This window comes from Pan troglodytes, chromosome 2 (assembly GCF_028858775.2).
Source record: "Pan troglodytes isolate AG18354 chromosome 2, NHGRI_mPanTro3-v2.0_pri, whole genome shotgun sequence".
Taxonomy (NCBI): Eukaryota; Metazoa; Chordata; class Mammalia; order Primates; family Hominidae; genus Pan; species Pan troglodytes.
In genome coordinates this window covers 173,556,400-173,571,622 of record NC_086015.1, presented here as the reverse complement: position 1 = coordinate 173,571,622, position 15,223 = coordinate 173,556,400, and positions in this window count along the sequence as shown.

The window sequence follows — 15,223 nt, the reverse complement described above, 5'->3', positions numbered from 1 at the left end:
AACGATGCTTTTCAGTGGTTGAACATCATCAGCGGCAAACGTGGCCATAATAATCAACAACAGCAACTCACATTTATCGAGCTGTGTTATATATTATGCAGATGCATTTTACATGCATTAGCTCATTTAATCCTCATAACAGCCTTTGAGGTAGGAACAATTGTCAATGACACATACTAGGCCGGGAGTGGTGGCTCACACCTGTAATCCCAGCACTTTGGGAGGCCAAGGTGGGCGGATCACCTAAGGTCAGGAGTTCGAGACCAGCCTGACCAACATGGTGAAACTCCATCTCTACAGAAAATACAAAAATTAGCCGGGCGTGGTGGCGCATGCCTGTAACCCCAGCTGCTTGGGAGGCTGAGGCAGGAGAATAACTTGAAGGAGGTTGCAGTGAGCCAAGATCGTGCCACTGCACTCCAGCCTGGGTGACTGAGTGAGACACCATCTCAAAAGCAAACAACAACAACAACAACAAATTACACGCACTAGCCATAGAGAAACAGCACAAGAAGGTTGAGTTGCCCAAGTTCACGCAGCTAGGAAGGGGTAGACACCATGGGCCCATCTCATCCCTTTCACGAACTGTTTCTAGGAAACTGTCCTGATCAGTCTGAAAATTCCTAAGGGGTTCATGTGTCCCATTTTAGACACATTAAAAGCTACAGCAGACTTCTCTGGCTCACTGTAAATAAATTAATATCTGTACCCCACTGAGAAAACTGCCCAGCCCAGAATGAGCGCTCGGATAGTGTAGAGCTATCATCATCACCATCAACATCATTAAGCCACCATGCATACAAATAGGCCGCATTATTTGCACCTTTGTATTCAGATAGGGAAGTCTTCCTTGAACTGTATTTACAGTCAACAGTTTTCACTCCCTTTGAAACATTTGGCTTATCTTATTATCTCCTTCTATCCATTCCCTTGGACCGCTGCCTCCTCACCAATCATGAGACTTAAAGGTGTGAGGATTTCAGAAAGCACAAAAACTTCCTGCTCAGCGTTCTAAAATCTAAGATACTAACCATAAATCATAGGTACCGAGCTTTCCCAAAGCCAGCCCTAATGCTGGTTATCAGTGCAATCACCATGTCTTCTAGGAAAGCCTGGACTTGAGGAGACAATTACATTTCCCTGGAGACCCCAAGGAAATCAAGTGCACACACAGAAATGGCTCTTGTAATTGATAGCAGAGTGTCAAGTACAAGGGTCACAGTAATCACCCAGGAAGCACAGTGACTAAGAATGCCCAAGTTCAAATCTTGGCTCCATCACTTTCTGGCTGTGAGACCAAGTTACTTTATCATTCTTGGCCTCCTTTTCTCATTTGTAAAATAAGGATGAAAACTGTACCTACCTCATAGGCTTTTTTTTTATTCTGTGAGCTATTAGGTTGGTGCAAAGTATTAAACATAACGGCAAAAACCACGATTACTTTTATACCAACCTAATAATATATATGCAGAACTTAAAGTAACATTGGTACAAAGTAAGTGTTCAGAAACCCCTGGCTAATGTGATGCTTCAGAACGTTGTTGTTGTTGTTGCCGTTGTTGTTGTTTTGAGACAAGATCTGTGTCACCCTGTCTACAGTTCAGTGGCGTGATCACAGCTCACTGTAGCCTTGAACCCCGGGACTCAAGTGAGCCTCCCACCTCAGCCTCCTGAGTAGCTAGGACTACAGGCATGAGTCACCATGCCTAGCTAATTTTTTTTTTTATTAGTAGAGAGAAGGTCTCACTATGTTGCCCAAGCTGGTCTTGAACTCCTGCGCTCAAGCAATTCACCTGCCTTGGCCTCCCAAAGTGCTGGGATTATGATAGGCATGAGTCAGCAGGCTTGGCCTGATTTTGCATTCTTATGTATCCTCCCTATATTCATATGAGTTTGATTTGTGGAAACTATTCCATAGGAGTATGTTCTGAGTGAGCCATTGTGTTTGGGGGACGTTTCATCACCAGGGTCTATGGACTGAATGTTTTCAGATATTCCCTTATAACACTTTTTTAAAATGGCTTTTGTGCTAAATACAACATAAAACATAAAACCCAAGCAACATCCACTTCTTGTAAAAGCACTCATGAAATCTGCACTCTTATGCCTCCATTAGAATTTGACATTCGAACCATGAAACTTCAACCAATCAGAATATAATAATGCCCAGATCATCCACAGGTCACACACATATAGTGTTTGTAAAGCCAGATTTCAGAACTTAGGCACTAAATGGTAAAAAAATAATAATAATAATTGCCAAGTTGTTAAGATTGCTGTCTTGGACTGGGACCTCCTAGGTTCACATTCTGTCTTCACCACTTGAGCTGGCCCTTCACCTACGTGACTCTCAGGTTCTTCATGTACAAAGTGAGATAGGATAGTAAATGCCCCCTTAGGGCATGGTGAGGATCAAGTGAGATAATTTATATGAAGTACTCAGCATAGTGCCCAGCACTGCTGGACACTCATTCACATTAGACACTGTTAGAATGATTTATAGGAAGCATAGATTAATTGGAAATGGGAGTTCCCTTTGGTAGAGATACAAGCTAAATAATTAGGGTATTATTATTATCCAATGAAAGCAATTGTAAAGCCAGTGTCTAATCCATCCCAGCATAGATGTACAAAAGGCCACTTGAGGAGGCCACAAGATGTAACTTGTTTGAATTCATTAGCCCAAGGTAAAGAGAGGGCTTGTCCCTTCAAAAGGAAGGCAGGAGGCCATAGAAGCAAAGAGAACTGGGGGCCAAGAGGCAGAGAGACGCAATGGGAATCCTTGACTATTTTCAGAGTCTGTGGCTCACAGACTCTGAGGATGCGGTGCCATTAGCAAGGCTCTGTAGGGTGGGGAAGTCCCTCAAGCTATCTTAGCTGAGACTTTTGCTAAAATCATCCACATTGCGGCCGGGCACAGTGGCTCACCCCTGTAATCCCATCACTTTGGGAGACCAGGGCGGGTGGATCACGAGGTCAGGAGTTCGAGACCAGTCTGGCCAACATGGTGAAAGCCCGTCTCGGAGTTTCAAAATTACACAAAAATTAGCTGGGCATGGTGGCAGGTGCCTGTAATCCCAGCTACTCAGGAGGCTGAGGCAGGAGAATCGCTTGAACCCAGGAGGCAGAGGTCGCAGTGAGCCGAGATCACGCCATTGCACTCCAGCCTGGGCAACAAGAGTAAACTCTGTCTCAAAAAAAAAAAAAAAAAAAAAAATCATCCACATTGCTTGGCTGTGGCTCTCCTCCCAAACCCTCTTTGTGATTAAGACCTGACTTCCCATGCAGCACAACTTACTAAACTGATATTCTGGGTCTGTCACAGTCTCAGGTACCCTTTAGTTGTAAGAGTCAGTCTCTCAAGGTCTAATCACCCTCAGATAAATGTCAATTGTTGGTCCCCAGACCATCCAGACAAAGGTCTTCTCAGTTAATTTTTTCTCAGCAAACTCTGCCATGCCATCTTTTCACATTTCCACAGTACATATCAGAACTAGGAAGGTAGAGCTGAGACCTGATTTCAGGTCTTCTAACCCTAAGTCCAATGTTTTTTTCCATTATAAAAAAATATATAAGATGAGACATATGCTCTGTGGCTTGAGCATAAGTTCGTTCCTTCATCTTACTCTTATTCAAAGGTATTTGAAGGGGAGGATTAGGGGATTAGGGCCAGTAAGGCCCTAAAACCCAGATGTGAACTAAACAAAGGAAAAGGCCTGGTTAACTATTCTACCATTTACACCTAAAAATAGTCAATCAAACTAAAATGCTATTCAGTTACAGCACGAATGCATACCACAAAGCCGATGTGACTGCTGGCAAGCATCAAAACCCCACATTGAGAGCAAAGTTTGGGCCAAGGAGTAGGCTCTTAGCGCCTGCTAGTGGTTATTTTTTATCATTGCATGGCTGGTAAAAAACTGAAGGGAGCTGTTAACTTGTAGAGAAACGTGATTAACCTCAGCTTTGCACATTACAAATGAGGGATAATTAAACCCAACTGGAATGTGCATTTCTCTGTGGAAGTTTTCTTCATATATTTTAAAAAGATGACTCACCTCTTTAGAAAACCAAATATGAAAACACAGGACATATATGAAATTACTTAAGCAAGATTATTCAATTAAAAAATCAAGTACTTCTACTAGGCCCTTATTTACTTATTTATTTATTTTGTTAGAGACAGAGTCTTGCTGTCCCCCTGGAGGCTGAAGTGTGGCAGCACAAACACAGCTCACTGTAACCTCGAACTCTGGGCCCAAGTGATCCTCCCACCTCAGCCTCCTGAGTTGCTAGGACTATAGGTGCACACCACCACATCTGGCTAATTTTTTTATTGTTGTATTTTTTATAGAGATGGGGGAGGGGTCTCTGTATTGCCCAGGCTGGTCTCAAACTCTTGGCCTCAAAAGATACCCCCATCTCAGCTCCCCATCACATCCGGCCTGGGGACCTCTTTTTAAGGGATAAATTCCTCTGGTGGATTTTAAATATTTGATGATACACACATACACACATTTTTAGAAATACTGTAGAACAAATTCATAGCATAAAAAGAATATCAAACGTAGGCTTTAAAAATGAAATGACCTGTAAGTTTCAGGATTTTGTCTATTTTGTTCATCACCGAAACTGTTGAATGTGGCACAGTACGTGGCATACACAAAGGCACTCAATACATACCTGTTGAATGGAGCTGACTGAAGGGTTGAAAGGGAGAGATTGAATTTGCAAGCCTACAAGTTCCACTAGGATGAGAACCTGAAGACACCATGCAGAAGAAATCAGGAAGTGGTGACTGGAGCTGGTCTAGGGAGTGGGCAAGAGGCAGAGTACAGTTCTTTGTGGTCTCGGGTACCCACCTGCCGCCCACAGGAAAGTGAAGCCTTCAGCAGTAGAAGGGATGTGTACTGCTCAGGTCTCAAACAGAAAAGTCTCTAATTACCTAGACACGCTGGCCTCAATGCATATACTTCCAGCAGAGAAGAGTGGCACCTTCACAATTCACTTCCACCTGGAGATTCAAATTCAGCTACGAGAGGGGAAAAAATTCCTTTTCAGGAAATTTCTCCAACAATCACTGTGGAAAACACACCAGGTTCTCTAGAACAGACAACAGGGCTCCAGGTGCTCCCCCATATCTTGCCCTTTCTTCACAGTGCAACTAGAATATCATTCCTTCAGAAGCCATTTCATCCCAAATTTCCCTTCCTTCAGCTTGTAGATAGAGGAAAATAATGAAAAACTTGTACCTGGAGTTTTAGGCTTGAATCCTCTCAGAGTGTTTTCTCTCTTCAAGTAGGCAATTCTATTCATCCACTTCTCTGCCAAGAGTCTCAGACTGCATTAAATGATATCCTGTCTAATTCAACCTATGAGATCATAGTTCCTGAAGAAGAGCAAAAGTCCTTATTTTTAGCCCAAATTCAACTAGCGATTACATTTTCAGAAAACATAGTAGTAATAGAGTATGTAAGTGCTGAAGTGAAAAATAAGGAAATAATCTAACTAAAAAGCCACATCTTTAAATTCTCTATCTTAATAATTAAGGGGCAGGGCACGGTGGCTCATGCCTGTAATCCTAGCATTTTGGGAGGCCAAGGCAGGCAGGTCACCTGAGGTCAGGAGTTCGAGACCAGCCTGGCCAACATGGTGAAACCCTGTCTCTACTAAAAATACAAAAAATAGCTCGGTGTGATGGTGGGTGCCTGTAATCCCAGCTACTTGGGAGGCTGAGGCACCAGAATCATTTGAATCCAGGAGGCAGAGGTTGCAGTGAGCTAAGATCACGCCACTGCACTCCACCCTGGGCAACAGAGTGAGACTCTGGCTCCCAATAATAATAATAATAATAATAATAATAATAATAAAGAACAGGTGTTTGTCGGCCAGGTGCAGTGGTTCACACCTGTAATCCCAGCACTTTGGGAGGCTGAGGCGGGCGAATCATGAGGTCAGGAGTTCAAGACCAGCCTGGCCAACATGGTGAACCCCTGACTCTACTAAAAATACAAAAAAATAGCTGGGCGTTGTGGGGAGCGCCTGTAAACCCAGCTACTCAGGAAGCTGAGGCAGGAGAATCACTTGAATCCGGGAGGTAGAGGTTGCAGTGAGCTGAGATCGCGCCACTGCATTCCAGCCCAGGTGACAGAGTAAAACTCTGTCTCAAAAAAAGAAAAAAAAAAAAAAAGAACAGGTGTTTGCATTTAGCTACCTAGGACATGGAAACACAGAGCAATTTGTTGACTTTTAAGTCTTTTACTGAAAACATGAATAATAAAATGATCAAAACAATCATGTGTCCTCTTATTATTCATTCAATATATAATAAAAAATCACCAATCATGTTATCAATGCTACACTGTTCCATAAAAAACTGTCTACAAGAGAAGCCTGTGTCTCAATTACACCAATTGTTTTCTTTTTGTTTCTTATGTAAATAAAGATTCTATTTTATTAAATTATCCTGAATGAGGACATTGTTGGGCACCAAGATCCAAAGCAGACAACAGAGTAGAGTAGTAAGGGGAATAGGGTGGAATCCTGGCTCCATCACTAACTAGTTGTGTGATCTCGAGCAGGCTGTTTAACTTTTTTGTTTAGTAACTGCATTTAATAACTAATATTCTATTTCCTCATCAGAAAAATTGTGTTAACAATGGTAACTGGCTGGGCACAGTAGCTCATGTCTGTAATCCCAGCGCTTTGGGAGGCTGAGACAGGAAGATTGCTTGATGCCAGGAGTTTCAGACCAGCCTCAGCAATCTGTCTCTACAAAAATAAAAATAGCTACTAATAGTCCTTGCTACTGAGGAGGCTAAGGCAGGAGGATCACTTGAGCCCACAAGTTGGAGGTTACAACGTGCTGTGATCGCATCACTGCGCCCCATGCTGGACAACAGATGGAGACTCTGTCTCAAAACAAAAAACAACAGTAACTATTTCATAATAGCTGTTCGAATGTTAGAATTAAATGTGTTCCTAAATGTACAATTATTGGAGTAGTGTCTAATACATAGTAAGTACTCAATAACTATTGGCTTCTATACCAAAAAATAATCAGTTGGTTGTAAACCTGTTTGTTTGTTTTGTGACAGGGTCTCCTTCTGTAGCCCAGGCTGGAGTGCAGTGGTGGGCTATCACAGCTCACTGCAGCCTTGACGCTCCCTGCCCACCAAGCTCAAGTGATCCTCCCACCTCATCCTCTTGAGCAGCTATGGCCATATGTGCCCAACACCATGGCCGGCTAATTTTTTTATCATTTGTAGAGACAGGGTCTTACTATGTGGTCTCGAACTCCTGGCTTCAACTGATCTGTAAACACAATCTTAACCTTCATATTACAGAGCAGTGAAACTCAAAATGTTTCAAAATCTGGTAACATATGATTACGAATTTGAAAGGAAAGAAAATGTGATTTCACCTACAAGTAGAGCATATGGCCCTTTAAACAGCTAAAATAATTCTAGCCATCCCTTCTCTTCGCTGTCAAGATTTAACAACTGCATGCAATTCCTTTTTCATTCTGATGATGGTATTTTTGCAGAAATTAGCTTGGCCACTGGAGGGCTCTTGCAGTCTCTCATTAGTTCTAGATAAATGATTTGATAAAAATTAACTTTACTGACAGACAAAGGATGAAGTTTACAAAATACCAATAGCACTGCTGACATGCCCCATTTCAAAAACAATTTGCAATATATAGCAAAAGGATTTAAAATATGTACATTCTTTGATCCAGCTTCTAAAAATGTATCTAATAAACTAATTATAAAGTATTCAATTGTTTTTATTTACATTTCAATTAACTGTTCAATTTAGAAGTAAATTATATGTTATAAAATATGGATCTTGGCCATGCACTGTGGCTCATACCTGTAATTCCAGTACTTTGGGAGGCCGAGGCAGGCAGATCACTTGAGGCCAGGAGTTCAAGACCAGCCTAGGCAACGTAGAGAAACCATGTCTACTAAAAATACAAAAATTAGCTGGGCGTGGTAGCGTGGGCCTGTAGCCCCAGATAGTCCAGAGACTGAGGCAGAGAATCGCTTGAACCCGGGAGGCGGAGGTTGCAGTGAGCAGAGATCACACCACTGCACTCCAGCCTGGGCAAGAGAGCAAGATCATGTCTCAAAAAAAATAAATAAAACATGAATTTGAAAATACAAATTGCTAAATGTACTTCCAAAATATCTGTACAGTTGGAGATTGGTTTTTAAAATATATATAAATATATTTGAAAAATATACACTGAAATGTTAACAACTTTTTTGGGTAGTGAGATTGAGAGTTCTTCCTCTCTTTTGTTCTTTAGGCATTTTCCAGTTCTCCATAATGAACGTGAATTCTTTTGATCATGAGTAAAAAAAAGTTTTAAATTTTAAAATTTAAAATATTTTAAGTATTTTTAAATATTCAGTATTATATAAGGATCTATAAAGAGTACAGGCATACCTCAGAGATAATGTGGGTTCAGTTCCAGATCACCACAATAAAGCAAATATCACAGCAAGGCAAGTCATGCAAATTATTTGGCTTCCCAGTACATCCAAAAGTTATGTTTACGCTATACTGTAATCTATTAAGTGTAGAATAGCAGTAAGACTTTTTAAAATGTACATACCAGCCAGGCACGGTGGCTCATGCCTGTAATCCCAGCACTTTGGGAGGCCGAGGCAGGCCGATCACAATGTCGGGAGTTCAAGACCAGCCTGGCCAATATGGTGAAACTCTGTGTCTGCTAAAAATATGAAAATTAGCTGGGCGTGGTGGCACACGCCGATAGTCCCAGCTGCTTAGGAGGCTGAGGCAGGAGAATGGCTTGAACCCGGGAGGTGGAGCTTGCAGTGAGCAGAGATCGTGACACTGCACTCCAGCCTGAGTGACAGAGCGAGACTCCATCTCAAAAAAAAAGAAAAGAAAAGAAAGAGGAAGAAAAATGTATATTCCTTAATTTTAAAATACTTTATTGCTTTAAAAAATGCTAATAATGATATGAACCTTCAGCAAGTCAGAATCTTTTTGGTGGTGCAGGGTCTTGCCTCTATGTTGATGTCTGCTGACTGATAAGGGTGGTGGTTGCTGAAGGTTGAGGTGGCTGTGGCAATGTCTTTTTTTGTTTCTTTTTTTTTTTTTTTTTTTTGAGACGGAGTTACACTCTTGTTGCCCAGGCTGGAGTGCAGTTGTGCCATCTTGGCTCACCACAACCTCCGCCTCCTGGGTTCAAGCAATTCTCCTGCCTCAGCCTCCCAAGTAGCTGGGATTACAGGCATGCACCACCACGCATGGCTAATTTTGTATTTTTAGAGGAGACGGGGTTTCTCCATGTTGGTCAGGCTGGTCTCAAACTCCCGACCTCAGGTGATTTGCCTGCCTTGGCCTCCCAAAGTGCTGGGATTACGGGCGTGAGCCACTGCACCCAGCCGGCAATTTCTTAAAATAAGAAAACAATGCCTGTAATCCCAGCACTTTAGGAGGCCAAGGCAGGCTGATCACCTGAGGTCGGGAGTTCGAGACTAGCCTGGCCAACATGGCAAAACCCTGTCTCTACTAAAAATACAAAAATTAGCCAGCGTGGTGGTGGGTGCCTGTAATCCCAGCTACTCGGAAGGCTGAGGCAAGAGGGGAATCACTTAAGCCTGGGAGGTGGAGGTTGCAGTAAGCCAAGATTGTACCACTGCACTCCAACCTGGGTGACAAAGTGAGACTCTATCTCAAAAAAAAAAAAAAAAAATTTCTCTGTAGCATGTGGTGCTATTTGATAGCATTTTACCTACAGTAAAACTTCTTTCAATGATATTCCCAGCATCTTCACCAGGAGTATATTCCATCTCAAGAAACCACTTTCTTTGTTCATCCATAAGAAGCAACTCTGCATCTGTCCAAATTTTATCCTGTGATTGCAGCAATTCAGTCACATCTAATTCTAGTTCTTTTACTATTTTCACCACATCTGTAGTGACTACCTCCACTAAGGTTTTGAATCCCTCAAAGTCATGCAGGAGGGTTGGACTCTACTTCTTAACTTGTAAGTGTTGATATTTTGACCTCCTCCCATGAATCATGGGTGTTCTTAACGTCATCTAAAATGATGAATCCTTTCCAGAGGTTTTGTGTTTATTTTGCCCAGATCCAACAGAGGAATCGCTATCTATAGCAGCTATAACCTTACGAAATCTTTTTCTTAAATAATAAAACTTGAGGCCGGGCGCGGTGGCTCATGCCTGTAATCCCAGCACTTTGGGAGGCCAAGGCAGGTGGATCACGAGGTCAGGTGTTCAAGACCAGCCTGACCAATATGGTGAAACCCTGTCTCCACTAAAAATACAAAAATTAGCTGGGCGTGGTGGTACATGCCTATAATCCCAGATACTCGGGAGACTGAAGCAGAAGAATTGCTTGAATCTGGGAGGCATAGGTCGCAGTGAGCCGAGATCACGCCACTGCACTCCAGCCTGGGTGACAGAGCGAGATGCCACCTCAAAAAATAATAATAATAAAACTTGAAAATCAGAATGACTCCTTGATTCATGGACTTCAGAATGTATGCTGTGTAAGCAGGCATGAAAACAACATTAATCTCCTTGTACATCTCCATCAGAGCTCTTGGGTGACCAGATACATTGTCAATGAGTAGTGATATTTTGAAAGAAACATTGTTTTCTGAGCAGTAAGTCTCAACACTGGGCCTAAAATATTTTGTAAATCATGCTGTAAACAGATGTGCTGTCATCCAGGCTTTGTTGTAGCATTATAGAGCACAGGCAGAGTAGATTTAGCATAGTTCTCAAGGATCCTGGGATTTTCAGAATGGTAAATAAGCATTGACTTCAACATAAAGTCAGCAGCTGCATTCGCCCCTAAAGGGAGTCAGGCTGTCTTTTGAAGCTTTGAAACCAGGCATTGACTTCTCTCTAGCAATAAAAGTCCTAGATGGCATCTTCTTCAGATAAGATAAGGTTGTTTCATCTATATTGAAAATCGGTTGTTTGGTATAGTCAGCTTTATCAATGATCATAGCTGGATCTTCTGGATAACTTGCTGCAGTTTCTGCATAGGTACTTACTGTTTCACCTTGCACTTTTATATTATGGAGATGGATTCTTTCCTTAAACCTTTGTGTGTTCACTAGAGTTGTACTTTTAATTTCCTTCAAAAACTTTTCCTTTGCATTCACAGCTTGGCTAACTGTTTGGCACAAGAGGCCCAGCTTTCAGCGTATCATGCCATGTTGCAACATTTCTTCCTCACTAAGCTTAACCATTTTTAAGTTTTTATTTAAAATAAGAGAGTTATATATTTTATTATTTATTTTTTTAAATTTTTTTATTTTTTGAGACGGAGTCTCACTCTGTCACCCAGGCTGGAGTGCAATGACACAATCTCAGCTCACTGCAACCTCCACCTCCCAGGTTCAAATGATTCTCCTGCCTCAGCCTCCTAAGTAGCTGGGTTTACAGGCACGCGCCACCATACCCGGCTAACTTTTGTGCAAAATGGCAGTAGTAAGTCTTTACCTGTCAATAATTACCTTGAATGTAAAGGATTTAAATTCCTCAATCAAAAGGCCTAGGGTAGTAAGGTGGGCTAGGTGTGGTGGCTCATGTCTGTAATCCCAGCACTTTGGAAGGCAGAGGCAGGTGGATTGCTTGAGTTCAGGAGTTCAAGACCAGCCTAGCCAACATGGTGAAACCCAATTTTTACTAAAAATACATGCTAGGCACAGTGGCTCACGCCTGTAATCCCAGCACTTTGGGAGGCCAAGGCAGGCAGATGATTTGAGGTCAGAGTTCTAGACTAGCCTAGCCAACATGGTGAAACCCCACCCCTGCTAAAAATGCAAAAATTAGCCAGGTGTGGTGGCGCATGCCTGTAGTCCCAGCTACTCAGGAGGCTGAGGCAGGAAAATTGCTTGAACCTGGGAGGCGGAGGTTGTACTGAGCCGAGATGGCACCACTGCACTCCAGCCTAGGCAACAGAGCAAGATTCCATCTCAAAAAAAAAAAAAAAAAAAAAAATTAACTATCTTTTCTGACCACAATGGTATGGAACTAGAAATAAATAATAGGAGGAATTTTGGAAAATTCTCGAATATGTGGAAATTAAACAACATGCTCCTGAACAACTGATGGGTCAAAGAAGAAATTAAAAGGAAAATTTTAAAAAATCTTGAGACAAATGAAAACGGAAATAAAATATACCAAGACTTACGGAATACAGCAAAAGCTGTCCTGAAATGGAAGTATATAGCAATAAACTACTACATTAAAAGGAAAGATTCCCCAAAAATCAACCTAATGTTACACCTTAGGGAACTAGAAAAAGAAAAAACTAAGTCCAAAGTCAGTAGAAGAAGGGAAATAATAAAGATAAGACCAGAAATAAATGAAATAGAGACTAGAAAAACAATGCAAAATATCTGTGAAACTCAGAGTTCTTTTTTTAAAAAGATAAAATTGACAAAACCTTAGACGAAGAAAAGAGAGAAAGCTGAAATAAAATAAATAAAAGAGATATTACCATTGATATAACATAAACGCAAAGGATGATATAAGACTACTATGAGCAAGTATTGAGTAGTTAAGTAGTACCCAACAAATTGTATAACCTAGAGGAAATGGCTAAATTCCTAGACACATGCAACCTACCAAGATGAAATAAGCAAGAAAATTTGACATATCAATAACAAGTAGAGACTGAATCTTTTAAAAAACAAACAAACAAAAAGTCTCCCACCAAAGAAAAGCCCAGGACCTGATGGCTTCACTGCTGAATTCTTCCCAATATTTAAAAAACTAATACAGGTCAGGCATGGTGGCTCATGTTTGAAATTCCAGCACTTTGGGAGGCTGAGATGGGAGGATTCCTTGAGGCCAGGAGTTTGAGACAAGCCAGGGAAACATAGCAAGACTTTGTCTCTACAAGAAAAATTTTAAAAATTAGACAGGTGTGGTGGCACATTTCTGTGGTCCCAGCTACTCAGGAGGCTGAAGTGGGAGAACTGCTTGAGCCCAGGAGTTTGAGGTTACAATGAGCCATGATTGTGCCATTATACACCAGCCTGGGCAACAGAGAAAAACCCTGTCTCAAAAAATAAAAAATAAAGAACTAATAAGGCCGGGTGGGGTGGCTCATGCCTGTAATCCCAACACTTTGGGAGGCCGAGGTGGGGGGATCACCTGAGGTCAGGAGTTCAAGACCAGCCTGGCCAACGTGGTGAAACCCCATCTCTACTAAAAATACAAAAATTAGCCAGTATGGTGGCAGGTGCTTGTAATTCCAGCTACTTGGGAGGCTGAGGCAGGAGAATTGCTTGAACCCAGGAGGTGGAGCTTGCAGTGAGCCGAGATCATGCCACTGCACTCTAGCCTGGGCAACAGAGTAAAACTCTGTCTCAAAAAAAAAAAAAAAAAAAGAGAGAGAGAGAGAACTAATATCAGTTCTTCTCAAACTCTTCCAAAAAAAAGAATTAAAGAAGGAAAACTTCCACACTCATTGTATGAGACCAGCATTACCCTCATTACCCTGATACCAAAAGCAGAGGACACTACAAGAAAAGAAAATCACAGGCCAATGTCTCTAATGAACATTGATGTAAAAATCCTCAACAAGGCTGGGTGCAGTGACTCATGCCTGTAATCCCAGCACTTTGGAATGCCAAGGTGGGCAGATCACTTGAGGCCAGGAGTTCGAGACCAGCCTGGCCAACATGGTGAAACCCTGTCTCTACCAAAAATACTAAAATTAGCCGGGCACGGTGGCTCACGTCTGTAATCCCAGCACTTTGGGAGGCTGAGGCAGGTGGGTCACCTGAGGTCAGGAGTTTGAGACCAGGCTGGCCAACATGGCGAAACCCCATCTCTACTAAAAATAAAAAATAAAAAAAAATTATCTGGGTGTGGTGGCAGGCGCCTGTAATCCCAGCTACTTAGGAGGCTGAGACAGGAGAATTGCTTGAACCCGGAAAGCAGCGGTTGCAGTGAGCCAAGATCGCGCCATTGCACTCCAAACTGGGCCATGGAGCAAGACTCTGTCTCAAAAAAAAAAAAAAAAAAAAAAAAAATTAGCCGGGTGTGGTGATCCACCCCTATTATCCCAGCTCCTCGGGAGGCTGAGGCATAAGACTCGCTTGAACCTGGGAGGTAGAGCTTGCAGTGAGCTGAGATCATGCCACTACACTCCAGCCCAAGTGACAAAGTGAGACTCTGTCTAATAAATAAATAAATAAATAGATCCTCAACAAAATACTAGCAAACCAAATTCAACAACACATTGAAAGGATCATTCACCATGAATAAGTGGGATTTATCCCTGGGTTGTAAGGATGATTTGACATACACAAATCAATAAATGTGCTTTTGTCACATTAACAGAACGAAGGACAAAAAACATAATTATCTCAATAGATGCAAAAAAGACATTTGACAAAATTCAACATATTTTCATGATTAAAAAAACTCTTAACAAATTAGGTATAGAAATAATGTAACTGAACAAAACAAAGGCCATATACAAGCCCATAGCTAACATACTCAATGAAAACTTGAAAGCTTTTCTTCTATGATCAGGAACAAGATAAGGATGCCCACTCTCACCACTTCTATTCAGCATGGTACTGGAAGTCCTAACCAGAGCAAATAGGCAAAAGAAAAAATAAAAGGCATTCAAACTGGAAAGGAAGAAATTAAATTATCCCTGTTTGCAGATGACATGATTATAAGTATATATTCATAATCATATATATATCACTAAAGACGCCACCAAAAAACTGCTAGAATAAATAAATTTAGTAAAGCTGTAGGATATAAAGTGAACATACCAAAATCAGCATCCTTTCTATAAACTAACAACAAACTATCCAAAAAAGAAATTAAGGAAACAATCTCATTTACAATAGCTATAAAATAAAATAACTTAGAAATAAACTTAACTAAAGAGGTGAAAGACCTGTACACTGAAAACTATAAAACATTAATGAAAGAAATCGAAAACACAATAAAATGAAAAATTATCCCACATTCATGGATTGGAAGAATTAGTATTGATAAAATGTCCATACTACTGAAAGTGATCTATAGATTCAATGCAATCCCTATCAAAATTCCAATTACATTTTCCACAGAAAAGGAAAAAGAGTCCTAAAATTTGTATGGAGCCACAAAAGATGCCAAATAGCCAAAGCAGAAAGATGCTGGAGGCATCACACTACCTGACTTCAAAATCT